The following is a 20,588-nucleotide window of genomic DNA, read 5'->3' on the forward strand; positions in this document are numbered from 1 at the left end:
GAGACAATTGGACAGCTACACCTACAGGAGCTGGCAGACAGAAACATAAGAGTAGATAAGATTAAAGGTGCCACTTATCACCTGCTTCCTTCACCTTTATGTCAGCTAGGAAAACTCTGGTTGAAAAGATGACCTATAAATGAATCTCTGTTCCTCTCCCTGTTTCTTTAGTATATGTTTGTGTTCCCAAATTTCAGGAGCCTTTTGTGCCTAACACAGGAAATCTGAGCCATGGCACCCAAGGCAAGGAAGCATCACCATGATCATTCCAAGTCCTATAAGCCAGCTCAGCATATGGCAAGCTGTTCCCCTCAGAGTCCAGGTAAATCATGTGATGTCTAGGTTTGGAAATCCTGAGTCATCCTATCATGCAAGGCCAAACCTCTACCAGAGCACTGTCTATCCTATTTCTTCACCTGTGCAACACATACCAAACTATGGTTTAGGTCCAGAGTCATTTCATGGGATTCCAAGCCTTTTCAAATGCTGGATGTTGTTTCTCTGTCATGAGCTTGTTGTGGCATTTAGGGAGAAAATTTTAATGTTACTATTCTGGGACTTGACACAGCAATAGGAATTCTAGGACACCTTTGTAGATCTGTGCAGTTCTCACTTAAAACATGTCTCATGAGCAGAATAGGGCACAGGTCAGGCTGACTTATTCTCTGTTAAGCTGGTGAGACAAATATTTCTGCAAACTGTTTCCAGGCCCTGACCAAATTCTGTCTGATCTGTATGCATAGGATTGCATCCATCAGTATCTGTTTTGACAACTTTTGATGGAAAATTGTTTGAAGTACTCCCAAATGAAGACATGAATCCAGAAAACTGAATAGAGCAGGACAATGACATTGAAATCATTTACCTTCTTTTTCTTTTCATGGCAGCAAACAATCCAGCAATTCAAAGCATTGGGGACTTTGGTTTATTCTTAACACCAGAAGATGAAGTGAGGTAATTTTTTGAAATGAATTTTGCTCACTCATAAACTACTATAGTCATCTTATGTTGTTCTATGTGTATTCTATAAAACAAATGAGCATGATGTTTCCTTACATTTAATTTTCTTTACATTTAATTTCTCCACAGGATTGAATTGCATAACATGTTTCAGAAGTTTCAAGTTAGGTTTTATGATACATTGTATTTCAGAGAAACTTGTTTTAAAGGAAAGAATTTTGTTCTGAAAAGGATTACCTATGACCTACAGATATGTACTTGATGCCAGTTTCTCATACACAAGTTTAAGGAAGAATTCATCTCATACTTTTATGTTATAATTTTCCCTTGTCATTTACATTTTTGATTTCTGTAGATGGTTCTTGCTTGCTGTTTTAGCCCAGGCCAGTTTTAGACTCCTACATCTTCCTTTCTCAGCTTAGGTGTTTTTCATACCTACGTGTGGGTAATGACTGTGGGCTGAGCTTGATGTGAAGAACTTGGCTCTTTGAATGCTGAGATAAGGGTGACACTTTTGTATTCTATGCTGTGAAATATAAGGAAAATACTGTCTAGTCCTGTTTAGGTCACACAGGAAATAATGATACACCTGGTGTGCATATATTTGCGGCACAGTTATTTTGGACTCTTTTCTCATTTCTTTTCCATTTGTAGGAAAGGTTTTTGTAAACGTCATACTTGTAAACAGGTTCTTCATATTTATATTGCATTTAAAACGCATTTAATATATAACCAAAATCAGTATTAGTTGAACATGATTCTTGAAATGGCAGAGTGAAACTTTAACTTGAAATTGAAATTACTGATACTTGTTTCATTGTTCAAAATGTCACATTCTTACAAAAGCTTAGAGGCTAGTTAACTTTTTGTCTACTCTGTGGTGAGCACTTGCAAAAGGTTTGTGACCTGTTGTCTCATACCTGTAATTCTATCTACTTAGGAGCCTGAGATCTGAGATCATAGTTTAAAGCCATCTGGGGCAAAAATGTCTTGGGAGTCTGATGTCCAATAAATTAGAAAAGAAGTCAGAAGTGGAGTTCTGGCTGAAATGTTAAGAGTGCTAGTCAGGGACATTTCTCAGGTCCTGAGTTATAAAATTGGTCTGGCACAAAATTATAAGAACTCGCAAACAGAATGATTATGAGCAAACTTATTTGTTTCTTTAAATATTCTTTGATTTTTCTGTAAATATATTTTGGCTTATAGTGACATTTATTCACAAAACTCAGTGACTACATTAAAATAATAATTTTTATTGCTTTTTAGTGTATTCTCTTAAAGTAATTTATGTAAATTGATTTCAATTCAGTAGATTAGATTAGGAGCACAGTGCATCTTGAGCAATATCACTGTTTTCATCATTCTACCCCATCTCTCCAAACCCCATCCATATCCTGAAGTTATGTAGTTGGATTTTTACCACATACAGTTATCTGTTTGCCTTTGGAGAACCTTGTAAATTGGATAATTTAGGATTTTCAGTAAAGCAGTCCATCAGTATTCTGGCTCTGTGTGACAAAATTTTGGAGCAAGTTTTATATATATGCTAAAAATTATGCAATTTTCCATTACTGCTTTAACTCTAGGCACTGAGAAGGCTCAGATATGATCACCATAGTTTGATGCTACCCTGGATAGGGAAGTTCAGGAGAAACTTATCTCCAATTAAGCAACAAAAATCAGAATTACAGGTGTAGTTCACATGGTACAGCCATATCCCTTAGAAAAAAAGTTAGAGGACAGTACCCAATCCCTGAGTTTTAGCACCAAATAAAAATTTAGCAATGTAGCGGAATTTCACATAAAAATTCAGACTGCACTTGCAACCCGCTTGGCAAGTTTTGGTAAATACATTCTTCCTTAGCTATATTCTACATCTAAAATATAAAAAAAATAAAGTAAATGAATGACACTTTAAAATGAGGTATTCAGCCATAATGGACTTAGCTGAAAGAGAAGAAGGAAATAATCTCATTTTGGAAAATGATGCCTGTGTGTTCTTGACAATAGAGTTGAGCTGATGTTCCTTATACTGACTACCTTAACAATAGATGGTAATATGAATATATTTTCAATGCAGAGGACATGAGGAAGAAGCTTTTCACCAAGGGAACTTTGAAAATTTGTTCATTTTTCAAAAGCATCCAGAAAAAATGGGACCAAGTGCTGAAAGAGCAGCATAAGTGCAGGTGAGTTTGTGAGGATGTTGAACCATATCCTTTGTAACATTGCAGCTAATTATGGGTGCCCACTACTATATTACAAGTTAGATTAGTCTTTAAATCCTCTTTTATATTAAGTGAAGTAAGCCAGGCCCAAAGAAACATAGGTCTCATGTTTTCCCTTATTTGCAATAACTAGTATATGTCTGAGACAAGCAGAAATGGTCAGATAAGTTGATGTTAGGTGAAATGAACCCCAAGATAAGGACTCAAATGGTTTTTCTTTCATGTCATTGTTTCTAACATATTTATAAGATGATTTCTTTGTTGCTTTCTATGTACCTCTCCCACAGTATAACCCCTGTTTTCACTGTATTTGATGTTGGTATACTTTGTGGAGGGGAAGGGAAAAAACAAATTGTTTAAATAGGGATACAGGTGGACACATTACAACAATGAGATATACAAGATGTTACGTTGAAAAATGAACTTTACAACTTTGGCGTGGGTGGGGGGGTGGGGTGGGTGTGAGAGATGGGAAGGGATGGTAAGGAGAAACAAAGGAGGAGGCAACAATGCTTGATAAGAAATGTACTCATTACCTTGCCCAGTTGTAACCCCTCTGTATGGTATTTTCACAACAAAAAAAATTAAATTCCATCAGAAAGTGGAGAGATTTAATTTTACTACTATTTCCTCAGATATGATACAAATAAAAATGGTTTCCTTTTCTCTCCAAAAAAAAATCCTCTTTTATAGTATTTATTCTTGGTTGTGGGGCTTGAAGTCAAGGCCTGGGCACTGTCCCTGAGACTTTTTGTGCTCAAGGCTAGAGGTCTACCACTTGAGCCACCAAGCCCCTTCTGGTTTTTGTTAATTGGAGACAGAGTCTCATGGGGACTTTCCTGCCTCAGTTGGCTTTGAAGGGAAATCCTCAGATTTCAGCCTCCTTAGTCTCTGGGAATACAAGTATGAGCCAGCAGTGCTGGCTCTTTTATATATATTTTTAATGTATAATGGGGTTTGCATTCAGGTCATTATTTACGTAGGCCTAGACTTATTTTACTTTGTAGGTTATTTTTTATATTTTTCCATTGCCTGCCACAGACTATGAACCCTGATTTTATCAGCTGCATATTTGTACTGCTGGCATGCTTCACCAGGACCTGCTTCTTTCATGAAATATTCTATCCTTAATCTCTAGCTTCTTAAGCCTTTAAATGTGATCCTTCATTCACTGCCCCCACGAAGCTGCAAAATCAGTAGTGAACAAACTGGTCCTGACTTTATTTTTTTTACAAAATTAATTCTATTCCTCTTGTATCTTCAAATCAGCCACATTTTGTAGAAATACACAAAGTTTCTATGTCCTATATCAGATTATACTGAAATTTGCATACCACAAGGAAATTTGTTGTCTTTCTATGTATTGAAGTTAAATGGGTCAATCCATTAGACCTGTAGCATATTGTATTTCCATGATTTAAAATGGGAATCCACATATTGCAATAATACATACATTCAGTGATTGAGATTTATCATCATTTGTACTGCACAAAATCCTAAGTAAGATGAGTTGAAAAACAAATCTATCTCTACAGAAACCTTGTACAATAAAATATTTAAGAATAAATTAACAAACAGCATATTTAATTATATATGAAAAATATACAAATTTACAGGATTTGCACATTCAATCTACAAACAGAAAAATAAATAAGAAAAATGTACTTATTGATAAAATACATTTGTGACTTTTTTCGATTTTTCTATAATTAACACATGTGAGATAAATTTTCTCTCAACCAGGTAAGAAAACAAATTACATGACTAAGTCTAAATCAGCAGTTTTATTTTCTCATTTTCCTTCCGCCAATTGAGGTTACATATCCTTCAAATAAACTGACCTTTGAATGTGCTTTCTTTCTCCTTGTTGTTATAGAACCTCACAGTGTTTATTTTTCTGTTTTATAGGCTGAATCTTTATGGACAAGATATTCAGGAGTTTGCTACTTTGTTTCAAAGTTCAAAAAGAAAGATGAATAAATTGAAGAAAGAAGGAAAAAAAGCTGGCTGTCGGTTTCCTGCTTAGATTTCTACTTTACTACTCTATTAGCCTCATTTAACAATAGTTCACACTGATATTCAGGTGGGAAGTGTGAAAACATGAGTCCAGATGGAGAAATTCAGGAGGGAAAAGAGGTGATGTGGTACTGGCCACCCCTTTCTTGTTGCTTCTGTGTTTAGTGTGATGGCAGAGTCATACTTGGTTAAGAGAAAGACAGAAATCAGAGCAAGTGAAACTTTAGAGCAGAGGAGGAGGGAACAGATTGTTTGCAGCAGCATCCATTGGAGTATGAACTAGTGTAATATAAATCCCAAGCAGCCTAACCTATGTTTATGATATAGGTGCCATGAATTCAAATTGAGAACAGTCTGAATATTTGTGGCTGAGCAGATGAAAATTTAGACTTGTGAGGCATTAAGTCAAATGTGTATGGGTCTTGCTCATTGGGATGGACACTAAATTCTTTGAAATCAGGGTATCTTGCTGTACAAGTAGTTTGCTTTATAGATTTGTAAAATTTTTATTGTAAAGGTCATGTGCAGAGTGGTTAAAGTTACTTTAAATCAGGTATGAGTAAATTTCCTTTGGAATTGTGTTACCTTCTCCCCTCATTCTCTCTGACGTTCTTCACTCCCTACTCCCCCCCCCACCCCAACTTGTATAGTTTATTTCCAACATAATGTCTAGTGGGTTTCACTGCTCAATTGGCTCACCCTTTGTCGCACCATTTCTAGGCTTCACCTTCCCCTCTCAAATCAGATAAATGTGTACACAACACAAAGGTACAGAAATAAAAAGAACAGCAACAGAAGGGAATAAATGAAAGAAAAAAGGAAATAAATAGAAAAGAGAGCCACAATAAGTACAATTAAAAACCCTCTTGCTTTCATTTCTTGGAGTTCATTTTGATAAACATCATGTAATATGGTCATATGCACATAGCTATTGAGCCCTTGTAATCCTCTCTTAAGAATATCCTCCTTTGTTCTCATTGTATGAATATTTAAACTGCTGTTTAATTAATCATGTCCAGTTATAATTATTTGTCTTTTACTATCCATTGGGTTTACTTATAGGTTTATGTATACATTCTAATTATTACAAATGAGGGAAACCATGGAACTTGTGTGTCTTGTGAAAGTATTTTGTAACTTACCATATACTTATAACTCTTTAGATTCTGTGGTTTAGACAGAAGGAAAAGGTATAGTACATGTAATGTGATTAATGATCACATATTTGATGCTGCCATTTAAAACTGAGGATGAAAGGATAAAATGATGAGTTTTGAAAAGAGCTCTATCTAGGAATACTATAGCCTGAGACACTACTGAGGTATAGACCTGAGAACTGTAGACTAGGACTAAAAGTGTTAGTGTGCCTGGTGAGGGAAATGGAAAAAAAGTATAGCACAGGGGTCAGAGTCTTTGACACTTGACCCTATTATTTGCTGTCATTTCAAAGTGGCTAGTGGTAGACTGACAGAATATATAGTCATCATTGTGCCTGCATTTCTCAATGAAAGGTGTCAAGATTACCTAACTTACCAGATTGATTTTTGTATCAAATGAGTTCTTATATAACAAATAAATGAAAATGGCTTCTGTATGTTGTATCATGTATTTATCTTAAGGAGGCTTTGTTACTAGTATTTTAGTTGAGAATGTACAGATGTTTGGAATGAAAAATGCACTTCGTAGCTATGGAAAAAACTGAATAGAGACAAAGTGACTAGGATATTTCAGATTCATGATTGGAGAGTCAGAAAGTCCAGTATCTAGTGTGTGTGGGTGTGTATGTGTGTGTGGAGGGGGTTGAGTCCAGGGTTTTGGTGATATTTTTCAGGTTTTTTTGCTCAATACTAGTGTTTTCCATTTGAGATACACTTCTTGCCTCATTCGAGATAAGAATCACATAGACTTTTCTGCCCAGGCTGCCTTTGAACTGCAATCCTCAAATCTCAGCTTCCTCATTATCTAGGATTATAAGTATAAGTCACTATTACCTAGCTTCAAAGTGTAGGTTTTACTATCTACATTAAATGTGACCTGTGTTGTGGATTTTGTTAAGGAGTATGCTTTGCACTTAAAGGAATTAGAGGCAGGAATATTACATAGATTTCCATGTTATGTGTAAAGATAGATTATGTAAATTTGTCACAAAATTCCATAATAGGAAAATATTCATGTTATTTTAAGCTACCCTTTTGGAATTTGATAAGGAATTATATTTGATGAAACAACATTAATTATTCCCTAGTTATTACATCCCCCCGTTTTTCTTACAGACTCTGTATCAAAAGCAAGAAGAGGCTTTTCAACAATCTCTTAGTGTTCACAACCAGAAAATAGAAGATTTGCAAATGTTTTGTGACCTGCACTTAAAGGTCTGTAATCACATTTGTTAGCACAGTATTTTTTTTTAATTTTTTATTATTATCTTTAAGTAGTTGTAAAAAGAAGTTCCCATTCTACAAAATAGTATATGAATACAAGGTGTCTGACAACATTGTTGCCCATCACTCCTAACCCGTCCCTTCTCTTACTTTTTTTTTTTTTTTGGTTGGTTGTGGGGCTTGAACTCTGGGCTTGGGCGCTGTCCCTCAGCTCTTCAGCTCAAGGCGAGCTCTCTACCACTTGAGCTACAGTGCCACTTCCAGTTTTCTGGTGGTTTACTGGAGATAGAAGTCTCACGGTCTTTCCTGCCCAGGCTGGCTTTGAACTGTGATCCTCAGAGCTCAGCCTCCTGTCTTACTTTTTTTAAAAATTGAGATTAGGTGATTACATAAATTTCACATATTTCACAGTATTGTGGAATAGTGATACTTAGTTAAAGTCCCAAACACATTTTAACAGTATGTGAATTCTATGAGCTTTGACAATACAAATGATTTTTTCCACATCGGGTGATGTTTACATTGCTTTCCTTTTGCTTAGTGTAGGCTGTTCCCTCTTTCCCTCTTGCACAGTATTTTCTTACAAAACATTTCAGAAAATACTGGTTTTTTTGTTTGTTTGTTTTTTGGGTCCGGTCCTGGGGCCTGAACTCTGGGCCTGGGTGCTATCCCTCAGCTCTTCAGCTCAAGGCTAGCGCTCTACCACTTGAGCCACAGCACCACTTCCGGCTTTTTTCTTTTTTGCTTATGTGGTACTGAGGAATTAAATCCAGGGCCTCAGGCATGCAAGGCAAGCTCTCTACCACTGAGCCACGTTCCCAGAAATACTGTTTTGTTTTTAAATTGTGATTACAAATTATATTTTCATATCTAAAATTCTTTGACATTCTGTTCATGACAACAATATTTCTGTTCAAAATATTGATAAATGCATTATTTTTAGCCTATGGTCACTGTAGTCAATGTTATTTAAAATAGGAAGTGGTATTTAGTCAAATTTCCCAATGATATAGAATTCCTGAAAGAAATGGATACTAACAGATTAGTCATTGTCCTTTGTTCCACAATCCATATTCTCTATGTGAATTACTAGGGGAAAGCAGGAGTTGGGCACATTGTATGCTTCCTGATTAGTTCATGATACATCTGTTTGTCACATGTACAAGTCACCCAGAAAGTTCTTTCTACTTATGCTTGCTTACAAGACATGTACAGAGCAAAAAAGCTATTTAAAGACCAACACTTCATTAATTGAGAATTATCTGCTGTTATATGTGAAGCTTAGAAAATATTCAGAAACACAAAGACCTCAGCATGGAACTGGTGTGCAGTTACATAGCTTACAATTTAATGTTTCAATAAAAGGTAGTTTAACAATAGGCATTCTGTACTTCTTTAATATTTGGTACACCCTAAACACCATTTTAAGCATTTCTGCATAGCAGATGTGTTGCTGTCCTCCTCCAAAGAACTATTCATTAATTGAAATGCAGTTTTGAAATTTGGCAGAGAGTTTCTTATCAAGTTCAGAGCTACATGATGTTAATTAAGATAAAATCTACACTATTAATTAGAGTTATGCATTTCATTATGCTTCCCATCTAGTTATCAAGAGATGGATTTTCACCACTGCAATGGTTCTTTCACTGCTGTCCTTTAACACCCATGCAGTATCAGTTGTTAAGGACCAAGTTCCTCCTTTCCTGAGTTACTAAGCTTTATGTGAGGTTAATCTTGGTAATCTCTTATGCATTCAGTATGAATTCTTTCCACATAAGCCTTTCCTCTTAAAGGTTTGTCAGTCACTTCATGACCAGGTTTTAATATGTGTACACACCCAAACTTAGTCCATCTTTGATAGCTCTGTTTGGTATATGGATTCCTCTCCTACAGGTCAAAAGCTTTCTCCGTGTTCATTCCTCTCCCTTCTCTGCTTTACTAATACTCCTTCCCAGAATCCTGCTAGCTTATTTTCTTGTTTTTAATTTTATTTTTATTAACATTGTTAGTGTAGAGTTGATATACACAAGGATTAAAGTTACATGAATCAGTTAATGGGTACAATTCCTTTGAATCTTGTCTCCTTCCCTCAGTCTCTCCCAGGTTTTCCCTTCCATCCCAAACCACAAAATGTACAATTCATTATTCACAAAGTATCTAGTAAGTACCAGTTATATTTGCTCACTTTTGTTCCATCTTTACTGTGATCGCCCCACCTCCCAAATGAAAACAACACATTGAATGATCAATATATATGTATGCATGTATATACATACACACATGTACACACACACAAACACATTCTGAGACATGATAAATTATATAGGACTCTAGATATTCACTGAGGCCAAAGGACAGTACGCATAGGAGAGGTTGACATAGACTCAATATCTATGTGTATATGATCATATAATATTTTATAAAATGATCTCCAAGAAAAGAAAATTAGATGTTTTGTTTTTAGTTGCCCATATTCCTGTTTTGTTTTTTTTTCTTTTGTCTTGTTAACACACTTATTTTCTTATAGAAATCTTTTTCTTTGCAAGACTAGTAGGCTTTAATCAGTCTACATTTTGTGTTACATCTATTTGTATATTCAGTTTGGTCACCAGAATTTGGAAGAGATCACATATTCATCTTCTCATTTCTCTATAATACTTAGCTCCTAAAGTTTACAAAGTTTACAGCATCTCTCTCTCTATTGAATTTTAGATATGAGACAATGCTTTTGGCTAAGAAACCAACTACAGGAAGGCACAGAATATCAGGGTCACATTTAGAGAGAAGCAAGTGAAAATTTACTCAGATCCCATCTTAATAAAGAAATTGAGTATGGCTCTTCATTATGAAGTAGAGCCATATGGAAAACTCAAGTAGGATGATCACTGTTCAGGTCTCCCTTATCAGTTTAGGTACTCTTCTGAAAAGTACTAAAGCGAGAGTCTTAGAAATGTGGCCACAATTGCAGAGTGCTTTCTTTGTAATGGTAATTCCCATACCTCAAAGCTTGATAATGCCCCCAAACAGTACACATTACAAGGTCCATAACTTGGACTTACTTCAGATGATTTTACTCTCTCTGGGGAAGATATGTTACACTGACTTCATGATAAAAATTGGTCTCATAGCTCATGTCCTTTCTTTCTTTCTTTCTTTCTTTCTTTCTTTCTTTCTTTCTTTCTTTCTTTCTTTCTTTCTTTCTTTCTTTCTTTCTTTCTTTCTTTCTTTCTTTCTTTCTTTCTTTCTTTCTTTCTTTCATCTGTAGTGGGGCCTGAACTCTGGGCTGGGAGCTGTCCCTGAGCTCCTCAGCTCAAGGCTAGCACTGTACCACTTGAGCCACAGCACCACTTCTGGCTTTTTTTTTCTGCTTTTGTGGTGCTGAGGAATTGAACCCAGGGTCCCACGCATGCAAGACAGGCACTCTACCACTGAGCCACCTTCGCAGCCAAGCTTAAGTGTTTTGTTTTCTAGTATTGCAGCGCTGGTGATTGAAACCAGAACTTCTCATTTAGGAAAGACCTGAAGCTCTAAGCCAGATCACTAAACAGATTTGTGTTTCCTGATTTTTGTCACCTTTAATTTTGGTCCAGTTGAAATTATTATCAGTTCTCTATCCAAAAAGAATCATGTTTTGACTTTCCTGAGAGAATTTCACCCAATCACAAAATATTTTTCTTTCCTTCTTTTTTGTTCCTGTTTGGGGGATTGAAATCACAGCCTGTAGGTTTTGTCTGAGCTTTCATGCTCCTGCAACTTAGCTACAGTTCCAAATCTAGGTTTTTGGAGGATCATTATAGAGAAGAGTCTATTGGACTTTCCTATCTGGGCTAGTTTCCAAACAATGTCTTTGATCTCAGGTCCTGAGTAGCTAGGATTACAAGTATGAATGACCAGCACCTATAATTTCTTTGTTGAAATAGTTGGTATTTTATTATTCTTGTAATATATACAATAAATAGGTTGGGAATAATAAATTGTATCAGTAAAAGTTAATGTTTAAACCTATTTAAATGTAATTTTTCCTATATAGAAATTGAAATGCAATCAGGTAAATTGTAACAGAGCTTTTAAGAATTTTCAAGAGCTAAAGAATTATGATAATGGCTGTGTCCCTAATACATATTTATTCAGAGAAATAATGATTCATTCCAATCAAAAATCCTGATGGAATGTAAATATGTATAAAATTGAAAACAATGATTGATTAAGGGATTGTAAAGGTTATTGAAAAAGATATAGTGCTTAAATTTAAGAGGTTAAACAAATTTATCACCACAGCCCTTGTAATGTTGACTGGGGGTAAGAATGCTGCTATTGTTTTAAAACCATATATATACATATATTGAGGGGTATATAGCTGAAGTGAACCCTGGGGGAAGTCCTCCCACCAAGGCCACTAACAGCTACTACTCTCTGAATGCTGAGTGGTAATTGGTTGCCAATTTTGTCCAGCAATATTAGTTTGCAGCTAAGTCCATTCCAATCAGGGACCCGAGAATCCAGAGCAAGTCAAGCCAATTAATTCTGTATACCAGTGCACAAAGAACTAGCGAGTCAGTTTTGATTTGGACCTGGATACCCACTAAAGGGAAGGGTCCACCCAGTTCCTCCTGGAGAAGAATGCCAAATGAATAGCAAGATCTACCTAACTTGCCATGTAGAATAAGTAGTGAGGAATACATTGCTGACAAAATCTATACTGGGAACAAATGCTTAAGTTTGTTTACAACTGTAGTTTCAGGCCAGTAAATAACTCAATATTCTGAGTAGCATGCATTCAGTTTAGTGAGTTTGAGAAAGATATCTGTTTTCTTTGTTCTCTATGTTGTTTTTCTCTCCAACCATTTTCCTATATAAGGGAACTCAAGAAGTTCTTTATGCTTCCAGGCAAGTCTACCGCATCACTCTGACCAGGGAAACATAGGAACACTGAGAACAAAAGCAAACAAAACTCTGGAGACCAATGCTAACACATCAAATACTAAAGAATCTGAAGACCAAAATCTGAACAGAAGCTCTGCCTCCTCATGCTCATCCAGAGACTCATTAGCCTGGGCCCTTCTGTAAAACCCTCACTCAACTAGGAGCAAAACTGCAGCATTTTCATGAGGAATCAGTGTACACTGCTCCTTTTGCCTGTCAAAATAAAGTTTCATTTTCTCCTAAAGTATACTTCATCTTTTATGTAGTGCTATTGAGTTCAGAGAATGAAATTGCTAGAGTCATGCTTGAGAACTGCTGTCGGAATCTGGATCCTTATCCTACATCTGTGTGTAAAAGAGGCTTTCTATTTAGCCACCCATGAATTCTGGGACAGTTGCAGGAGAGATGTTGACATGCAAGAAGAGGGTTACTGTCCCAGCAGTTGATGGGCCAGATATAGCAAAGTACCACCTATTTCTCCCCACTTGCCACCAGTGGTGTCCTGCTGACAGAGTGTTACCTTGGCCAACCTTGGCTGAGTACATGGCATGCATATTATAAACCTAGGGTTCCAGATATATTAGGAACTTGTTTATCTCCTGGCTTCACAGGAGGCATCTTTTATGGCAATATTTAAATGAATACTGAGAGGTTTAGGCTAATAAAGGCTATTCATGTCTAGATATTGCTTTATCATTTGGTGTAAGGTGTTGGCTTTGGCTTTTAAGAGTTCTGTTCTGATTGGGTTCCCTTTGATTTTTATTTGTTATGAGTGGCACTGTAACTATCTGAAATGCCCCAGTAATAAGTTTGAGTACTAAGATCATGATCACAAAGTCATGACACACGAAATGATTAGGTTTCACTAAAGCATAAGTTTTATTTTAAAAAGTGAGAGGAAACTGCTTTGGAATAAAAATTTGAGTTACGTATAGTTTATCATGCTGAAGTGAGGAAGGTGAGACCCCAAAGTTCAAGTAGAAGAGGAAGACATGCATTATAGTTTTGGTAAAGCAGTTTTCAGTTTCCATAACACAATACACATTTTGATAGTGTGAGCATTAATACATTATCTACCCACAGTCTTTAGCGACCCAAAAGCATTAAGAACAATTTCCTTTTGGTGTTCCAACTGCTAGGAAAGCACCTAGCCTGAAGCTGTTCTCATCTTGTGGTAGAAAACCAAGCCTTAGCAATACAGTCACCCAGATTCTGGACACCACTTAATTCCAAGATTGGTGTCCTTTACTCATTATGTCCCTTTTATTTTCAGAGACTGGGCACCTTTCTGATACCTATGTTTCATCCATCTGTTGCTCCTCACAATTCTTAGCAACATAGTCCAAGTGGGTGACCCAATATGGGCTGCATCTCCTGTACTTGTATGGTTGAAACAATTGCCTCACAAGACCAGCTCTGAGAGAAGAGCTATAGGCAGGAGTGATTGTGGTCAGGCACTGCCATCCAGATCAGCCTCAGTATTCTCAAATGCAAATGGAGCCACTTAATTGCCTTTTTTGTTCCTTGGGATAAAGGGACCAAAGGGATACAAGGTAGGGGAAATGGGGCTTTGACAATGGAATCTTTGACAGTTCACCTGGCTCTACAGCTCCAAACATGTTCCTCTACATGGGTCCTCCTCTGAAAGTAGTGCTAATATTCACGTGTTACCCAAGCTACCCAGAATACAAAGGCAAAAGGATTAAGGGTTAGTTCTAGGTCAGCCCAGGCAAAATCAGGACAAGAACATTTTCAAAATCAGGCCAAGAACCTTTTCTAAAGGTATCTATGAACCAATGGATTAGAACTGTCCCACAAAAGGTACCTTGCCTCTCTAACATACATAAGGCCTATTGTCCCCATATCCAGTACATCCAGAAGACATAGGAATTTATATATATATTCTGAGACTCCTATTGAGTCACATTTCAAAATTCTGAATTCTGTCTACAAAATGGATGCCAAGGATTAACATTGTGTTCCATGACTGTGATATAAAATGCCTAATTTGGAGTTCATTTAGCTTAGTGTGATCTTATATGGTCATATTAATGTAGCTATTAAGCTATTCTGCTCATCTGCTAAGATTATCCCAGATGTATACTAATTATTTCAAATAAGAGTAACCATGGGACCAATGTTTCTTTGGGGCTGGTTTACTTCACAGTATGATTTTTTTCCAAGTCTTTCCTTACAAATGGGGCAATGTCAACCTTTCTGATGGAAGAATAGAATTCATATATATATTTTCTTGATCCATTCATCTACTGAAGGGCATCTGGGTTGGTTCCATATCTTAGCTATGATGAATAATGCTTTGATAAAGATAGTTGTACTGGCATCTATATTATGGCCTTCTTTGTGGTCATTTGGGTAAATGCCCAGAAGTGGGATTGCAGAGTTATAGGAGAGATGTATGTTTAGTCTTTTGAGGTAACTCCATATGTTTTCCAGACTAGTTGAACAAGTTTACCTTCCCACCAACAGGATAGTAGCATTCTTTTTGGCCACATCTTCTCCAGCATTTGTTGTTATTAGATTTCTTGAATATAGCCATTCTAACTGGGGTAAAGTGGAATCTCAAGTTTTGATTTGCACTTCTTTTATGGCTAGAGATGTTGAGCATTTCCTCATGTGTCTATTGGCCATTCTTATTTCTTATTCAGAGAAGTTTCTCACAAGAGGTTTTTCTTTGTTGTTGTTTTTAATGTACTATGTGATTTCTTGTTTCTTTTGTGAGTTCTTCCCCGAATGGTTTATGCCCTGTTGTCACTGTATTTGGTTTTGGTACTCTGGATATTGAATATATGTTTATCTGAATTAGGGAAGGGAAGAGGAACAACAAAATGGTGATACAAAGGACAAGTGTGTGGGGAGGAACCTATGCAACAGGAGGCCAGTACTCAGTACTTTAGCGCTGTCATACCAGCAGTGGATCTGGCAGAGAAATGTTTGATTTGTCCTCGCTTTGGGCCTGGAATTTCAAATGCCTGATCTGGCCTAAGCTAATTTTGGGTCAGGCCCTCTCTACTTCCCCACCTAAGTGATAACATCTGTTCATTGCTATGGACCTTTTGCACTCCCTGCAAGTTCTGAGGTTCAAGGAAAGAGCCTCCTTAGTGAATAATAAGACAGAACTCTCTCTCCTGATCCAGGACTAACTTTCTTGCCTTCCAACAGAGATGGAAGTATCTTCTGACTGCCCGGTCAGTATCTGTTAACATGTTGTGTCTCTACCTTCACAACTTTCATGGTCAAGTTTACTATATACTCTCAGTTTCTTTATATTTAGCAGTTTTATAATGAATCTTTTTCAGCTGGAGGAAGACTCAGGCTATGTACATAAGCTTAGAATTTCTTGGTTCATTTTTATTGTGTTTTCCATGCCATCAGGTTTTCTGGCTATGATTCTGCTAACTGGACACATTTCTTTATTTAATTGTACAAAATATCTAGCTCAGAGGATAAAGGAACCAGAAATCTGAAAAATAGAGTGCTCAGAGGATGGACCACAGTTTAACCTGCACATGTATATAGAGACCATTTGGTAGCTACAGCAGAGTAGTCTAGTGGACAGTCCAGTGCGATGCCACATACTGTGGAGTTTGCATGAGAGATTGCACCAGGTAAAGCATAAGCTTCAAGGAAGCATGCCTGCAGGAAGGGGGTGTTGGCTCAAGGCTTCCTATACACTTGGCTGCACCTTTATTGCCTCTACCTTTATCCTTATTATATTCTTCTTGGCTGTACATTCATTGTTTTTATTCTCATTTTGGCTATTTTTCTATTTATCTGGGAACAGAGCATGTTGTTCCTTTCCAGTCCAATAGAGACGGCTTCTCTGAATAATAAAGACTAAGACCAAAGATTAGATGTGGACAATGCCCCAATCAATATATCATCTGATGTGATGCTGCCTCCAGAAGCTCCTGCAACTTCACAAGCAGTTTTGCGGCTCACTCATAGTAAATATAGAAATTTAAAATTTCCAGATATGTTACAACAGGCAGAATTAATGAATTAAACTAAACCAGGAGTTATCCCAAAAGCACAGAGAGTTCTAGAAAAAAGGACCCCGAAAATAAAAGGAAAAGAAAGAGTCCCCCAACAGTTATGACTAAGTTTGGTCCAACTTACGTTATAGGGAATAGATGGTGGTTTCCCACAAAATATGAAGTTAGTGACATCACGTTTCCTGAGCCGACCAATGAACCATTGCCTTATACAGGAGTTTATAAAGATGGAAATAGATGGATTCATGTAAAAGGAAAAGAGTATCTTGGTACTCCATTAGATTTTATGCAAAGATGAGGTAGATCTAGAACATTATGGTGTTTATTATCAAAACAAGATAGTTTAAAATAACAATTAAAAATTTACGTGAAAAAATATTGGGATTAAAATCATAGGAAACTGAGAATGCCTGACTCAACCTGGGAGTGGTTTTTAGGATGGTTTCAAAGGGACTTGAAAATATATGGAAAAAACAAAAAGCGTACAATATAAGTACAGCCCTGTCTTAGGTTTGTTAATTATTAAACATAAAAAGGCTGAATAGATGATGCATTGCATTAAACAATATTCTAAACTTGTTTTGCACCACTTAGCTTAAACTGTTGGTGGGATAGTCACCAATTTTCATGTAACCCATTAATGTAACCCATTTCATGTAACCCATTAATTTGCTTTTCTTAAAAACTGATTATGTGCTTAAATAAACGAAGAATTTATGTCACAATAACACACTGTATAAAAATATTAGTTCTCCTCAATATACATTCAGATGCAACTCTTTTGAGTCTGTGTGTTTGTCACTTTGCCGACTCCTTGCCCACCTATCCCAAGATCCCTGTCCCGTCGGTCCCAGTGCTCCAGCCAATCTGGTCCTGGTCCATCGCAGTCCAGGTCAGAAGTTAGGTGGAACATGACCAACTTGATATTAATGTAAATCTGCTACTAGCAGGACACCAGGAATCTGTGAATGGCTGAGGGAGGTTTATTGTAACCTGAAGGCATATGGAAGGTGATATCTTATAAGTCAAAGAAGGAACAAGAGATGGATTGTCCGATTGTCCTCTCCTGTGAAGTGGGGAATGGAAGAAGCCAAGACGAAGTGCCAGGACCTGTGTAGTTGTGCTTTGTGAATAAGATGAGGTTTTGATGGTTTCTCCATGTTTGGTATTCATGGTCACCTGTGGCCAAGCCAAGGAATTGTAAGGATGACACGTGGTTTTAACGTTCTGATCCACGATGCGCATGTGCCTAGTGCCAGCCAATCAGTGAGAGGATAGTGGGGCCGTGTGCAGTGTAACGGCCATTTTGGGCCATTCCGTCGACAACGTTTGTGAGGTGAGTGGCGCAGTTTAAGGAGCTGGGTGGAAATTGGACAGAGGCAGTTAGGAGTCTACTCTACACGGTAAGGGATGTGGGAAAGCAGGAATGGTTTGGCTCCGGCAAGTATGGGGAACAAGGGAGGGGTTCTGGAACGGCAGCCCTTGTTTGTGAGAGGGTGACCAGAGAACTCTCACCTGGGCCTAGCTCAGGCCAAGGTTCCTAAGGTGAAACCCGAGTCCTAGTCGAAGTAGAGGGCCCCCAGTTTCTGAAAGTTTCTGAGTGGGTTTGAGGATAGAATGGGGATGTGGGTGGGGATTCTGTTTCTGCCCCTCAGCAGGGCAAAGCCACAGCTCAGCCGTACTGAGGTGTTTATTCCCACTGGACTTGGCTGAGAGCTGCATAGCTGCTGGTGGTGTGTGTATGGATTTTTGTGGACCATGGTGCCTCCTTTCCTGTGATCCAGTAGCACTGGGCCACTCTGTGACTGAGGTGCAGGACCAGGACTTGTTCTCCTGGTGGGGAAGACAAAGACCAGACAGCATAACACAATGAGATTGAGCTATGTTGGTCACACACAACTACAGGAGCTGACAATCAGAAACGTTAGACAGGATATGATCAAAGGTGCCACTCACCCCCTGAGTCCTGCTTCTTTGTGCTAGCTAGTATAACCCTGGCACAAAAGATGGCTTTTAAATGAATCTTACTTCTTTCTTCCTAGTTTCTTTATTGTAACTCTGTATTTCCAAGCTGTAGGAGTCCATTGTGGGTAACATAGGAAGTCACAGCCATGGCACACAAGCCAAGCAAGCTTCAAAAAGAAGAGTCCAAGGTCTCTGAGTCAGTTCAGCATATGGCAAGCTGTTCCCCTCAGAATCCAGGTAAATCATGTAATGTCAAGTTCTGGGTTTATTAGCTACCTTATTATGTAAGGCCATAGCTGCCCCAGAGCAGAGTCTGTGTAATATCCTGACCTGTGCAATACATGCTGTATTCTAGTCTTGGACTTTATTGTTATATGGGATTTTCAGCCTTTCTAAATACTGGATATTGTTTCTCTGGCACATGGTGTTTGTGGTATTTAAGGAGTAAATTTTGATGTTACTATCCTGGGTCTAGACAGATCAATAGGAATTCTAAGGCAGCTTTCTGGATCTGTACAGGCCTTACAACATGTCTCATAAGCACAGGAGGACACACAAGAATCAAACTCAATTCTCCTGTGTAAAGCTTGCTAGACAAACTGTTCCCACATGCTGGCTTAATTGTGTGTGACCTGTATGATTCAATCCACACGTGTCTGTTTTGACCAATTTGGACATAAAATAATCCAAAATACTCTTTATTGAATACATTACTGCAGGGGATATGATCAGAACAAAACACTTACATTGAAATTGTTTACCTTCTTTTTTCTTTTCATTGCAGCAAACAATCCAACATTTCAAAGCTGTGGTGACTTTGACTCTTTCTTTACACCAGAAGATGAATTGAGGTAATATGTTTCAAGAGACTTGTGCTTGCTGATAAAATACTGCGAAGTACCCAAATTCTGCTCATATAATCTTTTCTATGGAAGCCACTTGTCATTAAACATTCCTCCAAATAAGCATGATGTTTCCTTTCCATTGAATTAAAAGTATCATGTGATTTCCCCACAGAATTGAATTGAAGAATATGTTTGTGAAGTTTCAAGGTACGTATAAAGATACATTACATTTCAAGAAACTTGTTTTAAACCAAAGAATTTTTATACTAAAAGTATTTACTTTTGTCCTACAAAAGTGCACATAAAACCTGGTTATCACAAGCAAGGTGATATAGAAGTGTTTTCTATGTTTCTCTCATTTCTTTTTCTGTTTAAGGCAGGGCAATACAAACTTAGTACTTTCAAACAGCTCCTCCTACTTATCTTCTAATTATAACATATGTAGTGGAGAACTGAAGTCAACCATAGTCAAACGTGATTCTTATAAGAGCAGAATCAAAGCAAAGCTAAACTTGGAATTACACATATAAATTGCAACACTTGTTTTAAATATTAATTTGTGAACAGAGACTTAGAGAGTAGTTAGATTTTTGTCATATATGATCAACACTTACAAATGGCTTGTGAAAATACTTACTACTTTCTCTATTATCTTTAATTTGACCTAAATACCTTTTGACTAATAGTGAAATTATTTTCAAGTCTCTGAGAACATGCATTTTCATTTTAATTTGTTATTTTTGTTGTCAGAATAATTGTATTATGGTATTTTAATTAAACATATCAGATTACAAATACAATGCATCATGATCAGTGTCACCTGTTCATTCTGCCCCATCTCTCCAATCCCCATACATACTCTAAAGTTATGTGGTTTCATTTTTACCTCATGCAATTACCTGTGTACTTTTGGAGAACTTTGTAAATTGAATAGTTTGGGATTTTACATAAAGCAGTACATTAATATTCTTTTCTGCATATGCCAACAAGTTGTATATATTTTATATATTTGATTAAAATCAGGCTTTGTATTATGCTCCAGTAGCTCATGTCTTTTATCCTAGCTACTCAGGTGGATGAAATCTGAGGACCATGTTTTGCTGAAATCTTGGATAGAGAAGGCCATGAGAATCTTACCTAATTAAGCAGCAAAATGACAGAATTGAAGATATGGTTCAAATGGTAGAGCAGCAGCCTACTGTTAAGTAAATTAAATAGATGGGTTTAATTAGGTAGCTGATAAAGAGAGCATTACGT

This window comes from Dipodomys spectabilis, unplaced genomic scaffold (assembly GCF_019054845.1).
Source record: "Dipodomys spectabilis isolate Male_0828 unplaced genomic scaffold, ASM1905484v1 ptg000482l, whole genome shotgun sequence".
Lineage (NCBI taxonomy): Eukaryota > Metazoa > Chordata > Mammalia > Rodentia > Heteromyidae > Dipodomys > Dipodomys spectabilis.